A 23,672-nucleotide genomic window follows, 5' to 3' on the forward strand; every position below is an offset into this window, starting at 1 on the left:
TTCCTTTTATGGAGTTGTCTCTCCTTATTTGGCGAGTCAAAGCGTCGTCTACGGATTGGCCGATGAGGATCTCAGTAGAGCTACCATTGGTCAATATAGCATGTTTATTAGAATAAATACCAAAATGGTTGCGCTGTACACGACGTCAATGTGGTCATGCGTTGAGATATTGAAATATCAAAACATGCATGCCCTCAACGCAGCATAGTATTACATTTTTATCAAGACAGTAAATTAAAGGGTATAATAAACGTGTTATAGACGATAATAAAAGTGTTGTGCCTAAGAACAGGATAGTGGGTTTTAGAATTTACTACATTTATCATAGCTAAATAAATGGTGGTACTATCTAAAATATCACATTTAGAAAATAATTCAAAAGCAGATTGAATCGGAACATTACATGTTCCAAATTTGGATAAATACTTTATCTGATGGTAATAGCCTAAATAATTGTGCTATAATCTTGTTAGAATGAGCAACATTGGATGTTGTTAAATACTTAGTAATAAAATGTTATAACTTTACATATTAGAGGTAATTAACACTCCTCCTTACACAAATCACCTTCAATCAAGGGCCATGGACAACAAGCCCAGTAGATCATTGTAGAATAAATCAGGCCAATCAAGGGTCAATGTCATCATTAATGATAAGCAGTAGGCCTACATATCACAGGCAACACAATATTGGGAGCACAATAGGATCAATACCTATGCAAATACTCAATGGAAAAAGTATTCGTAAGCATGAGTCCAACTAGCTCTCCCATATCAGTACCCCCCCCCCCCAGATTTGTTTTCTATATTTTTTTTAGGATAAAGTTTGGACACACCTACTCATTCAAGGGTTTTTCTTTATTTTTACTATTTTCCACATTGTAGAATAATAGGGTGGACATCAAAACTATGAAATAACATATATGGAATCATGTAGTCACCAAAAAAAGTGTTAAACCTCCCGTTGCCCTCCTATTATGCCTACCACACAGTGTCCCCCCGGGTCACCCTGTCCCGTCTTGGCTAAAGGCCCAGTGGGCACAAGTGACAGTATGCGTGTGAACAGCCTTTGCAGATGTATTTCTTACACCTGCAGCACGCGGTGTGTGTCTTGGCGTCCTTCTTGGGTGGGCAGAGCTGACACCTCTTTCTCTTACTCGCCCCCGGGGCGGCTGGGGCGTCAGCCGGGCCAGCGGCTTGCTCCCGGGCTTGCGGACGAGCCTCGGCGGTGGCACTCTGTAGGACTTTGACAAGTGCGGACACGGCTTGGGTGCGGAGGAGACGCTGCATTCTTTGGATCAAAGCCTAAAGAGTGCCTTTCCGAGCTGCTCCAGGAACACCCTCCTCTTGTTCCGCTTCCCAGGCATCCAGTCGGGCTTGATCTCTCGCCATTTGACAAAGGCGTTATAGGAGGACACGTTGAGGATGTTGTGGAAGATGACCAGGGGCCAGCGGGCGGTCATCCGTCTGCAGCTGTACGTCCCGACCACCTTGTCTAGGTTGTCCACGCCGCCGTTGTTGCAGTTGTAGTCTAGGATGAGGGCCGGCGTCCGGTCACGGCGATCGCTAACGTCGGGCTCCGTGTGTAGCGTGCTCAGAAGTAGCACGTTCTTATTTCTCTTTGCCAGGTAGGACACTAGAGTGGCGGTGGGCGTGTAGGCGATCCTGGAGGACGAGACCTGTCTGCCCTTTGACTGGAGCAACGCGGGAGGGAGCTCGGGCCTGTTCTTTCGCACCGTGCCGACCATGGTGAGGTTCCTCTCGAGGAGCCGCTGCCCGAGTTCGTAGGAGGTGAAGAAATTGTCACATGTGACGTTGTGACCGCCCGGCAGTCCCTCGGTCAGATCGAGGACGACGCGTGCGCCCTGGTTCTTCTTGGGGCCTCCGCCGGCCGCCTTGCCGGTGTAGACTTGCATCTTCCAAGTGTAGCTGGACTTGGCGTCGCAGGCCACCCACGACTTGATGCTGTATTTGGCCGGCTTGCTGGGAATGTACTGTCGGAAAAGGACAGCGTCCTTTCGGTGGGGAAAGGGGAGAGGAGATTAGCAGCGTCATCGTTACTGGCTCACCATCGGGGCGCACTACGTTTATGTTACACGCAGCCGCCGCCGCCGCTACTGTCGATGCTACTACTGCCGATTGCTACTACTGCCGATTGCTACTACTGGCCATGCTACTACTGCTACCTCTCTATGCTACACGTACATACACAGATACATAGACGGTACCTCTGAACGGGACCAGTTGTTCGTCCACCGTCACGTCGGGCCCCGGGTTGTAGAGGGCTGGCAGCCGCTCCTCCCACAGGTCCCATACCTCTCTTATGGCCGCCAGTCTGTTGGTGGCGAGTCTCGCGGGTCTCGACTGGCGGTCGTCGAATCGCAGCAGCCTCGAGTACTTGTGAAACACCTTGAGCGGCATGGTGGCATGGAACACAGTCCTGCCGCTCTCGGCGTCCCACAGGCTGGCCGCGGCCTCGCCTCGGGACCTGTAGACGCCGGCTAGGATTAGCAGCCCTACGTTGGCGCGCAGGTCGGTGGAGTCCATGGGTCGCCAGCTGTCGCCGTATTTTCTCACCCCCTGCAGATTTGTCATGTTATCCTTTCTATCGCCGGTGTGACAAACATCCGGAAGGTGGACGCGATGTCGAGCGCTTGCGACGCGGCGTAGGCCGCGGGGCCCGGCGTCACGACGGGGCCGGGGCGGCGGATGGCGCGGGGCCGGTCCGGGCCGTAATAGTGGAGGACCATTTGATTTTGCAGTTTTTTGACAGCAACGTCACCCTTTGGGCTCGGGCGGCTGCCGCCGCGTCCTCTCTGTCTCGATCTGGCTCTCTGTCTCGCTCTGGCTCTGTCTCGATCTGGCTCTCTGTCTCGCTCTCGCTCTCTGTCTGGCTCTCTGTCTCGCTCTCGGGCAGCGGCCGTGTCTCCCTCTCGCTCTCCCTCTCGCTCTTCATCCGAAGAGGAGCACGACCGCGAGGCCGAGTCGTCGTCGTCGTCGTCGTCCGCATCACGCTCGAGGTTGTATTCCTCACCGTCTTCATCTTCCGAAATGTCCTCCTCTTCGGATTCACAGTAGTCTTCTTCGTCTTCTTGGTCGACACTGGAGGATATCTGTTCCAGGACCTGAGCTGCGCTGAAACAAGGACTGCGAGGCATCGTAGGCGGAGGGCTCACGCTCGACGGGGTCATATTCCTCCTCGTCGTCCTCCTCGTCATCGTCCTCATCAGCGTCCTCATCTTCTACTCCTTCTTCTTCTTCTTCCTGAAAATATTAGTAGCCTCTCTACGGCCGGCTTACAGTGGCCACGTGAATGGGACGAGGCACGCGAATGGACGAGGCGCGTGGTCGGCCCTGTCTGCTCCTTCAGGCCCTTCGGCCCATCCGGTACGCTTGGCTCGTATCCCCGTGTGATTGCACCGAGGTCGTGCACTGAGTTCTTGGGGACAAGTGGTGACAGGGTCACTCTGACCCGGCCCAGACAGAGGGGAACAACTCGTAACACAGGGCCAGGGTCACTCTGACCCAGCCCAGACAGTGTTAGGAGGGTTACAACATACACCTTGCTAACGCTGCCAGGGTCAGTCTGACCCCAGCCCCTGGGACAGAGGGGAACAACTCATAACACAGGGCCTACACAGGGCCCGGGTCACTATGACCCGGCCCAGGCAGGGGTAGGAGGGTTACAACATACACCTTGCTAAGGCTGCCAGGGTCACTCTGACCCACACAGACAAGGGGAATCTACTCGTAACCCTGCTCGGGGTCACTCTGATCCGCCGAGACAAGGGGAGGGTTATGTAACAACAACCATACCCAAAAAGCACAATATCCACAACCAAGGGAAGGTAGTGTAGGAGGCGTTTTTAGAATCAATACCCAAACTCACACGGGGCCCAAGGGCCCGTACGGGGGGACAGCCTGCCGCTTCGCACACAGGGCCCTTGCCCGGAATGTGGCGCATGTCAATTCTGGGGCAGGACCTTCGACTAGTATCCAACAGGTGGTAGTGTGGGTGACTATGACCCAGCCCAGACAGGGGTAGGAGCGTTACAACATACACCTTGCTAACGCTGCCAGGGTCACTCTGACCCACACAGACAAGGGGGATCAACTCGTAACGCTGCCCGGGGTCACTCTGACGTCACTATGACCCGGCCCAGACAGGGGTAGGAGGGTTACAACATACACCTTGCTAACGCTGCCAGGGTCACTCTGACCCACACAGACAAGGGGGATCAACTCGTAACGCTGCCCGGGGTCACTCTGACGTCACTATGACCCCGCCCATACAGGGGTAGGAGTGTTACAACATACACCTTGCTAACGCTGCCAGGGTCACTCTGAGCCACACAGACACGGGGAATCAACTCGTAACGCTGCCTGGGGTCACTCTGACGTCACTATGACCCCGCCCATACAGGGGTAGGAGTGTTACAACATACACCTTGCTAACGCTGCCAGGGTCACTCTGAGCCACACAGACACGGGGAATCAACTCGTAACGCTGCCCGGGGTCACTCTGACGTCACTATGACCCGGCCCAGACAGGGGTAGGAGGGTTACAACATACACCTTGCTAACGCTGCCAGGGTCACTCTGAGCCACACAGACACAGGGAATCAACTCGTAACGCTGCCCGGGGTCACTCTGACCCGCCGAGACAACGGGAAGGTTTAACAAATCAAAATATATTTTAGATTCTTCAAAGTCGCCACCCTTTGCCTTGATGGCAGTTTGCACACTCTTGGTATTCTCTCAACCAGCTTACATGTGGTAGTCACATGAATGCATTTCAATTAACAGGTGGAAATGCATTTCTGAAAGTTAATTTGTGGAATTGCTTTCCTTGTAAATGCGTTTGAGCCAATCAGTTGTATTGTAACAAGGTAGGGGTGGTATACAGACAATACAGCTTTGCACACTCTTGGCATTCTCTCAACCAGCTTCATGAGGAATGCTTTTACAACAGTCTTGAAGGAGTTCCCACAATGCTGAGCACTTGTTGGCTGCTTTTCCTTCACTCTGCAGTCTAACTCATCGCAAACCATCTCAATTAGGTTGAGGTCATGTGATTGTGGTGGCCAGGTCATCTGATGCAGCACTCCATCACTCTCCTTCTTGGTCAAATAGCCCTTACACAGCCTGGAGGTGTGTTGGGTCATTGTCCTGTTGAAAAAAAAATGATAGTCCCATTAAGTGCAAACCAGATAGAATGGCATATCGCTGCAGAACGCTTTGTTAGCCATGCTGGTTAAGTGTGCCTTGAATTCTAAATAAATCACAGACAGTGTCACAAGCAAAGCACCCCCACACCATCACACCTCCTCCATGCTTCACGGTGGGAACCACACATGTGGAGATCATCCAATCACCTACTCTGCGTCTCACAAAGACACAGCGGTTGGAACCAAAAATCTCAAATTTGGACTCGTCAGACCAAGGACGGATTTCCAGCAGTCTAACGTCCATTGCTCGTGTTTCTTGGCCCAAGTAAGTCTCTTATTATTGGTGTCCTTTAGTAGTGTTTTTTTTGTTGCAGCAATTCGACCATGAAGGCCTGATTCACGCGGTCTCCTCTGAACAGTTGATGTTGAGATGTGTCTGTTACTTGAACTATGTGAAGCATTTATTTGGGCTACAAATAAATGTGCAGTTAACTCTAATGAACGTTTCCCCTGCAGCAGAGGTAACTCTGGGCCTTCCTTTCCTGTTGCGTTCCTCATGAGAGCCAGTTTCATCATAGCGCTTGATGGGTTTTGCGACTCCATTTGAAGAAACTCGAAGTTCTTGAAATGTTCCGGATTGACTGACCTTTATGTCATAAAGTAATGATGGACTATCATTTATCTTTGTTTATTTGAGCTGTTCTTGCCATAATATGGACTTGGTCTTTTACCAAATAGGGCTATCTTCTGTATACCACCCCTACCTTGTCACAATACAACTGATTGGCTCAAACGCAATAAGGAAATAAATTCCACAAATGAATGTTTACCAAGGCACACCTGTTAATTGAAATGCATTCCAGGTGACAACCTCATAAAGCTGGTTGACAGAATACCAAGAGTGTTCATAGCTGTCATCAAGGCAAAGGGTGGCTACTTTGAAGAATCTCAAATATAAGATATATTTTGATTTGTTTAACACTCCTTTGGTTACAACATGATTCCATATATGTTATTTCAAAGTTTTGATGTCTTCACTATTATTCTACAATGTAGAAAATAGTAAAAATAAAGAAAAACCCTTGAATGAGTAGGTGTGTCCAAACTTTTGACTGGTACTGTACATTAACAGCCTGGACTATACACTGCTTAGGCTCTCATTACCTGTTTTTTCAAGCTCTGTCCTTCTAGGAAGAGGTGGCAACATCATGGGGCTGTGAAGTTCTGTGAAAAGTTCTGTGTCAGACCAAGATCCTGTTGCCTCCAGACTCGGTCCTGTGTGACCGTCCATTCATGTAAACACACATCAGAGACAACACAGCTCTTATAGACCCACAGAGTACAGACACATCCCTAAAGCCTCAGAGGGGCATTTGTCAAACAATCTTTCTTTAACTTCTACAAAGTTCCTTACACTGCTGGCTCTTCAGTATCTCCAATCTCTCCAGTCTACATGGCCCTGTACACATACATTCATGTTGGTAAACTCATGTACAACACATTTGACACAATGGTTGTGGCACAACTGATATTTTTGTGACACAGTGGAGGGTTAGTCTGCACAAAACGTCTACACAGCCATTGTGTGGCATGTCCACAACACTAATGTACTTATTTTTGTACAGAAAAACATTGTATCACAACCATACACTACTAGAGAAAAGGGTTCCAGAAGGGTTCTTCGGCTGTCCCCATCGGAGAACCCTTTTTGGTTTCAGGTAGAAGAACCCTTTTGGATTCCATGTAGAACCCTGTGTGGAAAGGGTTCTACACGAAACCCAAAAGGGTTATTCAAAGGGTTCTCCTATGGGGACACCCAAATAACCCTTTTAAGTTCTAGATTGCACCTTTTCTTCTAAGAGTGTACATAAAACGTGTTGCACATCAGTTTCACAACTTGAGTGTGTATGGGGCCAATCAGAGTTCTATGTAACACAGAAATTAGAAAGACGAAACACCTTGTTTAAAAACACATGAAACTTTATTGGTAGCAGCTTGTATACATCATGGTTACTGTGGCCATTAGCTGAAGCGGATTCAAAAACAGGCCTAAGTGTAAGCCTTCATAAAAAACAAACATTTGGGGATGCTTTGCTCCCTCAGGACATGGACGATTAGTCTTAATAGAAGGAACCATGAATTATGCTCTGTATCAGAGAATTCTACAGGAGAATGACATGCCATCCGTATGTGAGCTGAAGCTGAAGCGCAGCTAGGACATTCAGGAAGACAATGATACAAAATACAAAATCAAGTCTACATGAAAATGGCTAAAAAGCAACAAATTTGACATTTTGGAATGGCTTAGTCAAAGTCCAGACCTAATCGCAATTGAGATGTTGTGGCAGGAATTGAAACAAGCAGTTCATGCTTGAAAACCCACAAATGTCGCTGAGTTCTGCATGGGAGAGAGGGCCAAAATTCCTCCACAGCGAGGTGAAAGACTGATAAACAACTACACAAACAGTTTGTTTGGAGTCATTGCAGCTAAAGGTGGCAGAACCAGTTATTGAGTGTAAGGGGGAAATTACTTTTTTTCACACAGGAGCATTGTGTGTTGCATAACCTTCTGTATGAAATAAATGAAATAAGTACTGTATGTCATTGTTGTGTTATCTGTTCACTCAGATTCCCTTTGTATAATATTTGGTTTTGGTTGAAAATCTGTTAACATTCAGTATCAAAAATATGCAAAAGTAGGGCCTCCCGAGTGGCGCAGCTATCTAAGGCACTTGAGGCATCACTACAGACCCGGGTTCGATCCCAGGCTGTGTCACAGCCGGCCGTGAATGGGAGACTCATGAGGTGGCGCACAATTGGCCTAGTGTTGTCTGCATTAGGGGAGGGTTTGGTCCGCCGGGATTTCCTTGTCCCATTGCACTCTAGCAACTCCTTGTGGCAGGCCGGGCACCTGCAAGCTGACCACGGTTGCCAGCTGGACGGTGTTTCCATCGACACATTGGTACGGCTGGCTTCCGTGTTAAGCGAGCAGTGTGTCAAGAAGCAGTGTCGCTTGGCAGGGTCGTGTTTCGGAGGACGCATGGCTATCGACCTTCGCCTCTCCCGAGTCAGTGTTGCATCGATGGGAGAAGACTAACTACCAATTGGATATCACGAAATTGGGGAGAAAAAGCTGTAAAAATACACATTTGTAAAAAAAAATATCTAATAAATAAATATATATTCAAAAGTAGAGAAAATTAGAAAGGGGGCAAATACGTTTTCACGGTACTGTACATACAGCATTCAGGTGGTGAGTCCAGTGCAGCACATACACAATGTGCCTCCTGCTGGACAAAAGTAGTTTAAATTCTCCTCCTGGATTAGTTGGGGGGATTTAAGCGTTGGTAGAGGTCCTGGTAGGCAAGGAGAGGCACTGTAGTTCCTATGGTTCCTGTGCTGCAGGGTCATAGAGGAGAGGGAGAGCATCTCTAGGACACACCCTGAGAGACCCATGCCAGGCATGGGCACAGTGAAACCACATGAGCAAAGAGGGACAGCGTCAGCGGGCATGCCTTCCATGCTGCAATTAAGGCAAATGTAAACTCCTGGCACTCCTCCTCACATGAAACCATCTACACACACGCAAGGGTATAAAAACGTATTTTCTTCTTCTTATCCACACGTCCTTAGAAATAATAACTCCTTGCCACACACCTCATCCCTGAAATCTGTGTGACTCAGAAAAATCCAGCATTTCTGTGTTCATTTGGGAGGGGGGGCAGAGATGCAGGTGGGGTGGGGTCAGTTGTCCTCCTCTCAAGCTTCACTGTCCGAGGACAGCTCCCCCAGGGCATTGACGAACTCACTGAAGGAGGGGCGCTCTTTGAGACTGGGGGACCAGCAGCGGCACATGCGCTTGTAGACTTGAGGGGCAGCCGTCGGGCATGGGCAGCTTAATCTTGCCTGCTTGCAGACCTGGGGAGAAAAGAGTGGAGCAGAGAGACAGGGGAGGTTAGACTTGGGAGACAGAATGTACAGGTCAATGTGATTTGACTCATTCACTCCATTCTTATAGAGCAATAAGTCAAATCATCATAAGAATAGAGTAAAACTGGTTCTGGTAGGGAATTCATAAGAATGATTGGGTAGACAGCCTGCCCTCAGCTTGATAAAATAAAATGATGATACTGTATGTGCCACTTAGCAGACACTTTGTCAAGGTGACCTACAGTACAGTGTATCTCAATACAATGTCAAGCAAATACAAGTTGTTCTCCTAACAGAACCATAAAAATTATTAATCACAGTCCTGCGATTGACACTCGAGAATAGCTTGAAGTTACCCTAAGAATAGGAGAGTGGCCGTGTCCGAAATCTGTCTTGCTTACTACTTACTAAAACTGCATGCTGTGCACTAATTGTACTACATACTATTTAGAATGTACTGTATAGTAAAAGCATAATTAACTACAGTTTACTTATGTAAAATATCAACATACTAGGCTCATCCATACTGAGATTGTGTAATCTAATGCACAATTGCGTTGCTTCCAGCCATCCGTTCATTTTGGTACAGCTCATCACCTTATCTGATTATTGGCTGTTGTCAAACGCACGTGGGTCTGGAAAGATGATTCTCATACTAGATGAAAAGGCCAAATTAGTTTGACATCCTGGCATTTAACATTTTAGAAATTTCACATACTATAAGGAGGATAGGAAAGGATGAACTTTAATGTCCCTAGGGGAACATTGTCAGACACACAGTACTACTGTACACAAAATAGACACTACATTACACACTCAACATAATACATACATTGCACGTTACCATTATCATCATACACTTCTCATATAGCCACATAAGTAATACTTTGCTTATTCCCTTATTCTGTCAGTCGCGTACTAACAGCTCAGCTTTACTTATTGTCGTTTAGGTATTTGAAGGACATGGGAAGGCTTACACCTGTTCAGCTTACACGTGGGGACCCTATAGCGTATATCTGAGGGGAGGAGGTATCCTATAGCGTCTGCCTGAGGCGAGGAGAGACAGTGTCTGCCTGAGGGAAGGGGGGTCCCTATAGTGTCTGCCTGAAGGGAGGAGGGACCCTATAGCATCTGAGGTGATACTCAGAGTAAAGGACATGGGAAGGATCTGGTTTTATCGGATCTAAAAAAAAATCTGTGCTTGTCTGTTCAAAAATAGTCTGCAGGGAGGGATGTAGCCTCACACCCATAACCTTCATGGCAGTTTGTATCAGGCAGGTAATTTGGGATTTCAGTTGGACTGATAAATTGTCAAACTACACTGTGATGCCGTATCTCAAGGTACTCTATGACCGCATAGTATAACAGGAGCATTATTTTCAGCATTGTGGACAACCATAGGCACGTGGACGCCGACAGATTTGGGGACAAACACCATCTCCTGTTAACTCTAACCTGTTGAGTATGGCTAGTCAGGAATGAGTGGTAACACCTTATGGTATAGGAGTTAACACGCATCTGCTTTAACTGGCTGAGTAGGACATGTGGCAGTATTGTCTTAAATGCTGAACTGAAATCAATAAATAACAGTCTAGCTTAGGCCTTGGGGTTTTCCAGATGTTGATTGCATGATGAGTCTCACAAATTTTCTTATAGGCAAAATCGAACACAAAATCGAACACAGGGATCTGAACGGAGCTCCCACACCATGGTCTTTTCAAAACATTTCATTACGATGGGGGTCAGGGAAACAGGTCTAAAGTCATTATTTTCTTTTGGACAAGGCTTTTTGGGGACTGGAGTGATAATGGCCTTTTTCCAAATGGATGGGAGAGGATGGGAGTCTACAGACCACTGAAAGATATGGCACCAAGTCGGGGTCAGTTCCTCTGCATGTTATTAGAATAAATATTGTCCGCTATTATCCTGTCATTTTCTATCCAAGTTGTCAGATCCCGGTGGCTTGTCATTGTTGATAGACAACAATCATTTTTTCACCTCTTCCACACTCACTTTACGGAATTCAAAATTTTAATTCTGGTCTTTCATATTTTTGCCAGATATACTTGGATGTGTAGTGTCAGTGGTTTTTGCTGGCATGTCATGCCTAAGTTTGCTAATCTTTGAAGTAGTTGGCAATATCAGTCGGTTTTGTGATGAATGAGCCATCTGATTCAATGAATGGTGGAGCTGAGTTTGCCTTTTTTCCCAAAATTTCATTGAAGGTGCTCCAAAGCTTTTTACTATCATTCTTTATGTCATGTATCTTTGTTTCATAGTATAGTTTCTTCTTTTTATTCAGTTTAGTCACATGATCTCTCAATTTACAGTGCATTTTCCAATCGTTTGTGCAGCCAGACTTATTTGCCATTCCTTTTGCCTCATCCCAAACGTACAATTTTTTAATTCCTTATCAATCCACTGGGATTTAACAGTTTTTACAGTCATTTTCTTAATAAATCTTCTTCAGGCTAGGGTCTATTTTTCTCCATTTCCGCCTGATTGACATGCCCAAAGTAGCTGCCTGGCTTCAGGGCCTAAACTTGCTCAGGCCCTGAAGCCAGGATATGCATATAATTGGTACCATTGGAAAGAAAACACTCAGAAGTTTGTAGAAATGTTACAATAATGTAGGAGACAATAAAACAATAGATATGGTAAGAGAAAATCCAAAGAAAAACCAACCATAATCTTTTTTTTCTTTGAGAGCCAATGCTCTTCCATTAGAACATATATGGAAAAAATGTAATCTAGCTCCCAGTATGCAATTCCTATGGCTTCCACTGGATGTCCAAGGTTTGTTCAAGGTTTCAGGCCTGTTTCTTCCCAAACGAGGAAGAATTATGACTTTTAGTACTGGGATACAGACTTGGAAATCAGTCTGTGCGCACGCGACGAAGAGGACGCGCACCTGCTAATATCATTTTCCTGTTGAACATACTTATTTCTGTACAAAATATTATAGTTTAATTACATTTTAGGGTACCCAAGGATTAAATAGAAATATATTTAGACTTGTTTTAGCAAAGTTTAGTGGTAGCTTTTTGGATTCCTTTCTCTGCATGTTGAACGAGTGGATTCCTCAAATCGATGGTGGCAACTAAATTTACTTTTTGGGATATAAAGATGGATTTTATATAACAAAATTACATGTTGTAGCTGGGACCCTTTGGATGACAAATCAAATGAAGATTTTCAAAAAGTGAATATTTAATCGCTATTTGTGAATTTATGAAACCTGTGCTGGTGGAAAAAATATTTTGATGTGGGGCGCCGTCATCAAACAATCACATGGCATGCTTTCGCTGTAAAGCCTATTGTAAATCGGACAGTGCAGTTAGATTAACAAGAATTTAAGCTTTTAACCAATATAAGACACTTGTATGTTCCTAAATGTTAAATATCCATAATCTTTATGATTATTTATTTGAATTGCATGCCCTCCAGTGTCCCTGGAAGTTGTACTGCTAGTGGGACGCCTAGCCTTAGGGTGCATGCTTATTAGTAACTGGGATAAGCAACGTTTATTTGCTCCTCATTACACACCACGGACCAACAAATATTCTTTACATCAACAACATAGGAATCACTACAAAACGTATTGTATGACCTCTTATACACTATATTAAACCCAGCCTTTGGAACGTTGGTTTTCCTAGATATGGCTACTATATTGTGATCACTACATCCGATAGATCTGGATAATGCTTTCAAGCACATTTCTGTAGCAGTAGTAAACATGTGATCAATACATGATGATATCATTCCTGTGCTGTTTAATTACCCTGGTAGGTTGACTGATGACCTGAACCAGGTTGCAGGCACTGGTTACAGTTTGAAGCTTTTTCTTGAGTGGGCAGCTTGATGAAAGCCAGTCAATATTGAAATCACCCAGAAAATATACTTTCTATGAGCACAGTCATCAATAACAATGGAATCAATCACATTATCACACTCAACAGAGAAGTCAGGTACATCAAATTTTAAATGAAATAAAAAACAATTAATTAATTGGCCTTGGTCTGCTCATCTGGTGTGTGCAATGATTTTTGCAGGGTTCATGTTGGTGATTGTTGTCATCGACCCCATCAGTTTTTTGGAGTTCATGTTGGTGATTGTTGTCATCGAACCCAACAGTTTTTTGGAGTTCATTGTAAAGAACTCTTTTTTAATTGATTCCATGTGTTGTTTCCTTGTCTCCCTGAGCTTTTGGCTGAGCTCCTTTTGCACACATTTCAGTTGTTGTGGGTCCTTATTTTTGAATGCTTGTCTCTTGCAGTTGATACAGTCCTTTACCTCCTTTGTGATGTACGGTTTGATGTTTGGATATGCCTTTGTTGTTTTTTTGGGTATCACAGAGTCAACAAAGAAATGTATGTAGTCTGTGACAAATCTGTATTGATTTGTGCATGTCTAACTCATAAAAAATATCCTGTACACAAAAAACATCCTTGAAGTGATTCTATGCTGTCCTCAGTCCACACATTCACAGATTTCACAAGTGGTTTACTGCTCGATCTGTACAGTAGGTGGGAATGAGCTGGAGAATGTTGTGATCAGAGTTAGACAGGGATGGTTTGGCTCGGCTCTAGCAGTATATGCATTTATAACATTTCCGTAACATATTTCTATTTTCAGATTTAATATATTGTTCATACCCTGGTAGTGACATTTCCAGTTTGAAATGATTGAAGTCCCACAAAATAATAGGGGCTTTTGGGGTGTGTTGTATACAATACAGTACAGTACAGCATGTTGGTGGACAGTCAATCACTTGGGCAGCAGCCCTCGCAGCCTTGGCACTAGAGGGTACATACACAGAGCAGATAAGATTTTTTTTTTCTCATACCCAATCAGCCTACTATTTAGAACATAAGTACCAGGGATGCAAACTGGTGAGGGTCGAAAAAGGTGACACTTTTTTTTGGCACTGAAACATGCAAAAGAAATCCCTGCTAGGGGGGATACATTTTTTAAATTTTTACATCAGCTTTAAAATGCTAATTTCTAGTGACTAAGGCTGGATCCCTTTTTGAAATACAGGTTTGAACTAATTAAACAACAAAGAATATGATCTACATGATCAGTCTCTGTGTGTAAAATAAAAAGTGGTAAATGTGAACCTATCTCACTGCTAAAAAATGTAAGGAAAGCAAACCAATGTTATTTGTTGCCTAGACTTTACTGCAAATGACACAAGTCCAGAGAAAAAAAACAATACACGAATATTGCAGTTAGCAATGATAGACTTTATTATAGAACGCATGTGACCACATACATCTAAATATTGCAATTGGGGGGGGGGGACCATCTTATAGTAGAAATCAAATGAAACAGGCATTCTATTTTTGCTCTATTATAGTGGCAACTATAGTAGACATCGTGAAGTGCACCAACAAAAATAACGTTCACTGTGTAAAATGTTTTATAATCTCCCCTCACTCACAAGTGTTATGCTATGTCAAGTTCAACAAGACAAAAGCAATGTCTTTGGGCTACACTGCACGTTATTACAATGTATACTTTCTGCCTGTGGGCATGTGTTCTACAATGTGCTAGAAGCAGAACATGAGACCCGTTGTTGGCATAATTGATCTCTTTCAGGCAGAGAGTACACCTGGCATAGCCCTTTTTATCCACTGTATTGAAAAAGTGAGAAATAGGAAAAAGTGTGGTGTTCCTTTCACCTCTATAGTGGCATCCCGTTTAAGCCAAGCCCAGCTCCACTTCATCCCTGAATCCACTTGTTTAACAAGCAACGCCTCATTTTCACCTAATTCCCTCAAATTAACCACATACTATAGAGGGAAAATATTCATTCATAGATAGTTTGTTCGTTGGCTAGTTAACATTTCACAGATTGCCAGGTTCCAGTAAGCAACAAACGTTATAACTTGAGGAATGGCAAGGAGTCGTATGGGTTGGGTTGTGCCGTGGCGGAGATCTTTGTGGGCTATACTCAGCCTTGTCTCAGGATGGTAAGTTGGTGGTTGAAGATATCCCTCTAGTGGTGTGGGGGCTGTGCTTTGGCAAAGTGGGTGGGGTTATATCCTTCCTGTTTGGCCCTGTCCGGGGGTGTCCTCGGATGGGGCCACAGTGTCTCCTGACCCCTCCTGTCTCAGCCTCCAGTATTTATGCTGCAGTAGTTTATGTGTCGGGGGGTTGGGGTCAGTTTGTTATATCTGGAGTACTTCTCCTGTCCTATTCGGTGTCCTGTGTGAATCTAAGTGTGCGTTCTCTAATTCTCTCCTTATCTCTTTCTTTCTCTCTCTCGGAGGACCTGAGCCCTAGGACCATGCCCCAGGACTACCTGACATGATGACTCCTTGCTGTCCCCAGTCCACCTGGCCATGCTGCTGTTCCAGTTTCAACTGACCTGAGCCCTAGGACCATGCCCCAGGACTACCTGACATTATGACTCCTTGCTGTCCCCAGTCCACCTGGCCATGCTGCTGCTCCAGTTTCAACTTCCACCTGACTGTGCTGCTGCTCCAGTTTCAACTGTTCTGCCTTATTATTATTCGACCATGCTGGTCATTTATGAACATTTGAACATCTTGGCCATGTTCTGTTATAATCTCCACCCGGCACAGCCAGAAGAGGACTGGCCACCCCACATAGCCTGGTTCCTCTCTAGGTTTCTTCCTAGGTATTGGCCTTTCTAGGGAGTTTTTCCTAGCCACCGTGCTTCTACACCTGCATTGCTTGCTGTTTGGGGTTTTAGGCTGGGTTTCTGTACAGCACTTTGAGATATCAGCTGATGTACGAAGGGCTATATAAATAAATTTGATTTGATTTGATTCGTATACCAGTTAATACTATAGCGAATTGGTTAGGTTACTAACGTTAGCTCATCTGTTGTTGTAACGTCAACTAGCTGTCTGACTTTATTAGCCAGCTAATTTTCACACCATAAACTTAATTATTTGATCAGCTAAATTGGCTAATGTTGGTCAACAGTTCTCTGGCTAACTAACGGATAATTTGATCCAGCTAGCAAGATACTTAACCATGCTAATAAAGTACATAGTCTATCGGTAAATAGCCCACCCAATTTACCTACCTCATCCCCATACTGTTTATATTTATTAACTTTTCTGCTCTTTTGCACACCAGTATCTCTACCTGTACATGACCATCTGGTAATTGTTGCGTTGTAAATGAGAACTTGTTCTCAACTAGCCAACCTGGTTAAATAAAGGTGAAATAAAAATAATAAAAAAGCTATTGTTCCACCACACTCACCTCAAACTTTCCAAATGCCAGTTGTTTTTCGGTTACAGCTCATGAAGTAGCTTCATCACCATCTCACCCCCATCATCAGTGGTTTCACCTACCTCTTCATTATCGTTCAGGGGGCGCACTGCTGTAACTGGCAAACTCCTGATGCTGTAACTAAAAAGTTGGTTGTCTCTTCTCTCCAGTCGCATGCTGCATTCTGTTGTTATGTGAATGATTGGCTGAGCCTTGGATACAGCTAGTATTGCTCCAAATGCACATTAGTCGTTTGCTTGCAGCCAGTAGTGATCCAAAGCCCCCCCCCCCCCCATTCTGAACAGTGGTTGCTCAGCCATTGGATTACAAAGATTGGTGAGCACTATGTAATCTGGTAAATTGCACTAGTCAAAGTACTTAATTTCAAAATGTATATTGATTTATACAAACCTTCCAGCACCTCATCATCACTGAGTTTGGTGTATGGCAGTTCCTCGTGGTTAAACACCTCCCACACGAGCACCACAAAGGCCCAGACCTCTGATTCGGTGGAGAAGTCATCCTCAAACACAGACTCGGCCGGGAGCCAGCACAGGGGGATCCACACCTGCTGGTAGTGGTAGTACTCACTGCAGACAGACCAACACATGTATAGAGGGTCAGACAAACAGACTAATGTCGAGAGTTTAATTATGTGCATGATGTTACTATTTTGTCTTGACTTTATGCTTAACCAAGGCTGCATACATTATCCTAGTACAAATGTGCTATACTTTTTCACATGATGGACCGTCACTACACGTGGCAGGCACCATCTCTTACTTGTTGTAAATGTTCTTGCTGAGAGCTGAGATTTTGACACTGCGTGGGCCGCTGATCAGGCAGTTACGAAGCGGTGATTGGACATATGCTCCATCCCATGAGCTACCTGGGCACAGAGAGAGAGCGAGCGAGACAGAGAAAGGGCATTGGCATATAATACAAAGCTGCTCAACTCAGATCCAGAATGGCATGAATCAGGTAGGTTTTACATAGGGTTTTTAAAAGCTGTCTAAAGCCCCATTAGACAAAGCAATCCAATTATAGAGAAAAAAGGACTCATTTGCATCAAAATAGAGACACCCGTGTACCCTCCAGCTGGCACATAAGGTTTCCAACAGAGCATAATGATTGTGTTGTGTGCTTGTTTTTCAAATTAAATGAGCAAATTCCATCCAACATGTAGTGAATGCTACTTACTTTGGTCTTTGTGCTGATAGGTTGATACTAGATTTTCTCATCTTTGCTTTGGTAGATTCTCAAGAACTGTTTCAGATCTCCCTATTTCCAAGGAAACCGAAAAATGCTAAAAATAAAAAAAATAGATAATCAAATATTAAAAAATTCAAAAACAGCAGCATAACAATAAATATAATACACTTGGAGGCATGTTTCAAGGTTAGTTACGTAATCTATTAGAGTACTCAAATGTAAACTGCATAACTTCCTAAACCTTGCATAGATAATTGATATAGTCTATATCAGTTGTGTCAAACCATTTTTGCCCAAGCAACTGCATTCAGTCTTCAACAAGGTCCAGAGGCCCGCACACAAAATTGATTGTTACCTCCCTGTCAAAATGTGCAAAAAACAGTCCTATCATTTTGGGAATTCTGGATGCTCCCTGACTTTCTACCTTTCATTTCGGGGATTATTAGTGAGCTGGACATAGTCAAGAATAATTTCTACATAGTGCCAATTTGGTTTTAGTCATTTTAAAGTATATTGAGACAATTCAAACCCCTCGCGGATCCGTGTATGTTTGACACTGCTGGTCTATATGAATGAGAGTCTGTTATACTATGTTATATGGGTATGTAATTGTTCAGCATCTATCATGTAGTGTGTGTGTTGTGCATGTACAGGGTTGGGCAGGTAATTTTTGTAAGCCATTACAGTTACTAGTTCCCTGTAAAATTGTAATTAGTAACGTAACTTTTGGATTAACTCATTAATGTAATCTGATTACTTTCAGTTACTTTTGGATTACTTCACCCGTAAACACATAAGAACATTTTTATTATTACCAATTTAACATGTATTGCAGGATGCCACTAAGCAGAGCCACATTAGAACACATCACAAAACATTGTGACAAAAATGTATTTAAACCCTGTATACCTGCCTCTAATATGCGTCCTTCATCCTGATCTTTGCCATTTACACCTATAAGATCTCATCAAAGTCAGACGACAATGCATTTTTTAATCATGTACACCTGTCAAAAATGTGGGCACAAACACAATGAGCAGGACAAAGGATACATCTTAAAACCAGGAATAAGTACGGGCTTAACACAGCAACATATAGTTGAAGTCGGAAGTTTACATATACCTTAGCCAAATACATTTAAACTCAGTTTTTCACAATTCCTGACATTTAATCCATGGCGGTGACAACATGCTGTGGGGATGTTTTTCAGCAGCAGGGACTGGGAGACTAGTACAGAGAGATCCTTGATGAAAAACTGCTCCAGAACACACAGAACCACAGACTGGGGACGAAGGTTCACCATTCAACAGGACAACGACCCCAAGCACACAGTCAAGACAATGCAAGAGTGGCTTCGGAACAAGTCTATGAATGCCCTTGAGTGGTCCAGCCAGAGCCATAACTTGAACCCGATTGAACGTCTCTGGAGAAACCTGAACATAGCTGTGCAGTAAAAAATACATCCAACCTGACAAAGCTTGAGAGGATCTGCAGAGAAGAATGGGAGAAACTCCCCAAATAGAGGTGTGCCAAGCTTGTAGTGTCATACCCAAGAAGACACGAGGCTGTAATTGCTGCCAAAGGTGCTTCAACAAAGTACTGAGTAAAGGGTCTGAGTACTTATGTAAATGTGAAATGTCATTTTTTTTGGTAATACATTTGCAAACATTTCCTGTTTTGGTGTAGATTGATAAGGGGGGGGACTACTTAATTTTAAAATAAGGCTGTAAATGAAGAAAATGTGGAAATAGTCAAGGGGTCTGAATACTTTCAGAATAAATACATACATACATACACCTTAGCCAAATACATTTAAACTCAGTTTAGCACAATTCCTGAAATTTAATCCTAGTAAAATGTCCCTGTCTTAGGTCAGTTAGGATCACCACTTTATTTTAAGAATGTGAAATGTCAGAATAATTGTAGAGAGAGTGATTTATTTCAGCTTTAATTTCTTTCACCACATTCTCAGTGGGTCAGAAGTTTACATACACTCAATTAGTATTTGGTAACATTGCCTTGAAAATATTTAACTCGGGTCAAACGTTTCGGGTAGCCGTCCACAAGCTTTCCACAATAATCCAAGATGGCGTAGCAGTGCAGACGTGTTTTGTTCGTCCTCTCGTGTACTTTTGTATTTTTTCTTATTTTTTTGTTTATATTTCAATCTCTTCTCCATTTTAGTTCAATTATACCTTCCGGTAACCTGCCTCACACAATGTGATACGGAACCGCTATTATTTTTAAACCTCATAGCAAGAACCTCCTAGCCATCAGAAGCTAACCAGCTAATTAGCTACAAGCTATTTAGCCACTGCTAGCGGCCTTTACCTTCTGCACAGGTACCAGCCCTTTTTTTTAGCTTGGATAATACTCGCCAACCTACCAGTAACGGACTGTCTCTCCACTACAACGCCGGATTCCTGCCGTAATCCCTGGACCATTCTCCTGATCTTCACAGCTAGCTAGCACCCACCGAGTTACCCAGTACCGAAGCCATCCCTGAGACCCACCTCCCGGCCTACTCAGTTGTTCACCCGGACTCCACCCAAACACGGCTAGAACACACTACTCCACCGGATCCTTGCTGTAAGCTCTGGACCTTGGCACCGGATCACCTTGGCACCGGATCGCTGCTAATGAGTGGCTATAGTGGCTAACGCCCCTGCCCCGAAACTAGCACCAGTTAGCCATGAGCCAGGCGCATCTCCCGGATAGAAAACTAAGTTACTACAACACATCTTTCACCATTGGGCTTGGATCCTTAGTCGACACCAGGTCTACCGACGAATACTCCATCCGCTGTGCCTTCAACCGGCCTCCGTCGGAGCAGACACTTCTACTAGCCCCGGGCAACTAACTTTAAACGCCACGTAGCCCGCGTGAAAGCGTGGTAGCGACTACTCCGTGGCTCCCCTGTTCCTTCTATTGCTGCCCCCTGGAACCTATGATCACTTGGCTACATAGCTGATGCCTGCTGGACTGTCCATTAATAACGGTACTCCATTCTGTTTATTTATTTGTATAATTTTTTTTATTTTATCTGTCGGCCCCTGCCGCAAATTCAAGCTCTGTGTGTAGTTAACCGACCCTCTCTGCCCATTCATCGCCATTTTACCTGTTGTTGTTTTAGCTGATTAGCTGTTGTTGTCTTACCCGTTGTTGTCTGAGTTAGCTCTCCAAATCAACACCTGTGATTACTTTATGCCTCTCTGTATGTCTCTCTCATAGGTCAATATGCCTTGTATACTGTTGTTTAGGTTAGTTATCATTGTTTTAGTTTACTGCGGAGCCCCTAGTTCCACTCATTATACCTCTGATACCTCCTTTGTCCCACCTACCACACATGCGGTGACCTCACCCATTATAACCAGCTTATCTAGAGACACAACCTCTCTTATCATCACTCAGTGCCTGGGCTTACCTCCGCTGTACCCACCCAGTAGCGTGCTGTGGTTCTGGGGCCTGGGCCTTCAGTGAAGTCCTACACAGTCCCACCCGAATTAATCCACCTCTTATTACCATCATTATGATGCCATGGCTCTAGACACTATACATTTAGACAGAAACGCAGTATAACCAGGCGTTGCGTCACCTTGAAATTGACATTTTTATTCAGAGAATTGCAGGGGAAGAGTACAATACCTTTTCATTGTGCTTGTTCGTTGAGCTGTAGATCCACTCGGGTGTCCCCAAAAGTTTTCTAAAGCACCATTGCTTGTAAGTGCCCAACCGTACTTTGGTGTCTCGTTGCTGCCTTGGTTAGACAACTCAGGTTTGCAAAGCCAGTGTGGCTCCAAACACCAAATCGATCACTTGCAAATAATAGGCATTCCCAGCAGTACAGTTTGCAGTGCTTCTCGGAGCCTGTGAGTCATTGATAGCGCCCATAGTTGAAAGTGGCGAACGAACCCCTTTCCCGCCTGTGACAGGCTTTGTAGCGTTGGCGTCTACCTCTCCTGACAATGTCTAACTTTTCTTGAAAAGTTTGTCTTGAGAATGCCGTTATAATTATATCCTCGACCAAATAGATATCCTCTCCTTGAAAAAAGGAAAAACAGCTTAGTAGTACGCAAATTAATTCGTTGATCAATTTCAGTTTCCTAGTTCTGAGACCTGCCCATATAGGACCTGCCTCTCAATATTGGTAATCCAATCAAAAGACGTGCACGCACTACGCCTGCTAGCTGGCTCCTGTGTAACACTGGAGCCAGCCAGCAGGCGTACAATAGCCAACTCTAAAGCTGATTGGTTGACACAAATTTTTTATTTCCATTCACTTTAAGCTACAAGCGCCCGCACTGTTGATTCTGAAGGCCCGAGGGCAGATTTTAGACCCCTGGCAACACATGATGGCTGAATATGATTGGATAAAAGATCTAACATAAAGACCAGCCCTCCAAATCTCAACCTGGGGCTGGAAGCAGTGCAACCAAGAGGAACGCTATGAAATTAAGAGTAACTCTTACTCTGAGGAATAATTTAATACATATTTGTGGGAAAATATATATATTTTTAAGTATATTCTGATGATGTTTAGGCCAGCAGAGAAGGCCTTGCTGGCCCTGACGGCCCACCCCTGTACCCACCCCATACCCATCTGCACATTATGCCCTGAATCTATTCTACCACGCCCAGAAATCTGCTCCTTTTACTCTTTGTCCACAATGCTCTAGGCGACCAGTTTTGATAGCCTTTAGCCGTACCCTCATCCTACTCCTCCTCTGTTCCTCGGGTGATGTGGAGGTAAACCCAGGCCCTGCATGTCCCCAGGCACCCTCATTTGTTGACTTCTGTGATGGAAAAAGCCCTGGTTTCATGCATATCAACATCAGAAGCCTCCTCCCTAAGTTTGTTTTACTCACTGCTTTGGCACACTCCGCCAACCCTGATGTCCTTGCCGTGACTGAATTCTGGCTTAGGAAGGCCACCAACAATTCTGAGATTTCCATACCCAGCTACAACATTTTCCGTCAAGATAGAACTGCCAAAGGGGGAGGAGTTACAATCTACTGCAAAGATAGCCTGCAAAGTTCTGTCATACTTTCCAGGTCTATACCCAAACAGTTTGAACGTCTAATTAAAAAAATTAACCTCTCCAGAAATAGGTATCTCACTGTTGCCGCCTGCTATCGATCCCCCTCCGCTCCCAGCTGTGCCCTGGACACCATTTGTGAATTGATCGCCCCCCATCTAGCTTCAGAGTTCGTTCTGTTAGGTGACCTAAACTGGGATATGCTTAACACCCCGGCAGTCCTACCATCTAAGCTAGATGCCCTCAATCTCACACAAATCATCAAGGAACCCACCAGGTACAACCCTAAATCTGTTAACATGGGCAGACCCATAGCGGATACAGGCAATGAGGCAGTGATCGATGAGATCCTGATTGAAAACAGCGGAGGTGTATTTGGAGGGCAAGTTGGTCAGTTGGTCCGCGTTCCCCTCATCACTGCTCCCTAAAACACTTTTGCAAGCAGGCCTTTCTAATCGACCTGGCCCGGGTATCCTGGAAGGATATTGACCTCATCCCATCAGTCGAGGATGTCTAGTCATTCTTCAAAAGTCATTTCCTCGCCATCTTAGATAAGCATGCCCCGTTCAAAAAATGCAGAACTAAGAACAGATATAGCCCTTGGTTCACTCCAGACCTGACTGCCCTTGACCAGCACAAAAATATCCTTTGGCGGACTGCAATAGCATCGAATAGTACCCACGATATACAACTGTTCAGGGAAGTCAGGAACCAATACACGCAGTCAGTCAGGAAAGCAAAGGCTAGCTTATTCAAGCAGAAATTCGCATCCTGTAGCTCCAACTCCAAAAAGTTTTGGGACACAGTAATGTCCATGGAGAACAAGAGCACCTCCTTCCAGCTGCCCACTGCACTGAGGCTAAGTAACACGGTCACCACTGATAAATAATACAATTTCAATAAGCATTTCTCAACGGCTGGCCATGCCTTCCTCCTGGCTACTCCAACCTCGGCCAACAGCCACCCCCCCCACACCCCGCAGCTACTCGCCCAAGCCTCCCCAGCTTTTCCTTCACCCAAATCCAGACGTTCTGAAAGAGCTGCAAAACCTGGACCCGTACAAATCAGCTGAGC

The 23,672-nt window shown here is 44.7% G+C and overlaps 1 pseudogene; it reads right to left on the reverse strand.

The window, feature by feature from the left end:
• Window positions 1-1,297: 1,297 nt before the first annotated feature.
• LOC109876121 (piggyBac transposable element-derived protein 4-like) lies at window positions 1,298-2,749 on the reverse strand (annotated as a pseudogene).
• Between the last annotated feature and the right edge of the window lie 20,923 nt (window positions 2,750-23,672).

This window comes from Oncorhynchus kisutch, linkage group LG11 (genome assembly GCF_002021735.2).
Source record: "Oncorhynchus kisutch isolate 150728-3 linkage group LG11, Okis_V2, whole genome shotgun sequence".
In the NCBI taxonomy this organism is placed as follows: Eukaryota; Metazoa; Chordata; class Actinopteri; order Salmoniformes; family Salmonidae; genus Oncorhynchus; species Oncorhynchus kisutch.